We start from the raw sequence: 1,060 nt of genomic DNA, 5'->3' as shown, positions 1-1,060 counted from the left end.
GAGAATCGCGCGTGCGCCAGCCTGGCCCCGCCCCCTAGCAACCGAGCCGGCTCCGTTCCCAAGGCACCTGCTGCTGCGGCTGCACCAACCGGGGATGAGCCAGGGACACGCCTAGGCCTAGAGCAGCCCCCGCCCCCCCTCCCCGTCCTGGGTCCCCCCGCCCCCAGGCCGGACCCCCACCCCTGGTCCTCCTCCCCCCAGCCTGGCCCCCCAGGCCGGGACCCCCACCCCGGTCCTCCTCCCCCCAGCCTGGCCCCCCAGGCCGGGACCCCCACCCCTGGTCCTCCTCCCCCCAGCCTGGCCCCCCAGGCCGGGACCCCCACCCCATGTCCTCCTCCCCCCAGCCTGGCCCCCCAGGCCGGGACCCCCACCCCTGGTCCTCCTCCCCCCAGCCTGGCCCCCCAGGCCGGGACCCCCACCCCATGTCCTCCTCCCCCCAGCCTGGCCCCCCAGGCCGGGACCCCCACCCCATGTCCTCCTCCCCCCAGCCTGGCCCCCCAGGCCGGGACCCCCACCCCATGTCCTCCTCCCCCCAGCCTGGGCCCCCCAGGCCGGACCCATGTCCTCCTCCCAGGCCGGGCTCCCCACCCCATGTCCTCCTCCCCCCAGCCTGGGACCCCAGCCCGGACCCCCACCCCTGGTCCTCCTCCCCCCAGCCTGGCCCCCCAGGCCGGGACCCCCACCCCATGTCCTCCTCCCCCCAGCCTGGGCCCCCCAGGCCGGACCCATGTCCTCCTCCCAGGCCGGGCTCCCCACCCCATGTCCTCCTCCCCCCAGCCTGGGACCCCAGCCCGGACCCCCACCCCTGGTCCTCCTCCCCCCAGCCTGGGCCCCCCAGGCCGGACCCATGTCCTCCCCCCAGGCCGGGACCCCCACCCCGGCCTCCCTCCTCCTGACCTGTCCCCCCAGCCTGGGCCCCACTTCTGGGCCCATGTCCTCCCCCAGGCTGGGCTCCCCACCCCTGGCCTCCCTCCCCCCAGCCTGGGCCCCCATTCCCAGGCCCCTATCTTCTCCCCTGTCATCCTTGAGCCTGTGACCTGTGTCCCAGCAGGGTAGAGTC

This window comes from Chrysemys picta, chromosome 13 (genome assembly GCF_011386835.1).
Source record: "Chrysemys picta bellii isolate R12L10 chromosome 13, ASM1138683v2, whole genome shotgun sequence".
NCBI lineage: Eukaryota > Metazoa > Chordata > Testudines > Emydidae > Chrysemys > Chrysemys picta.
Note: the sequence above shows the minus strand (reverse complement) of the source record.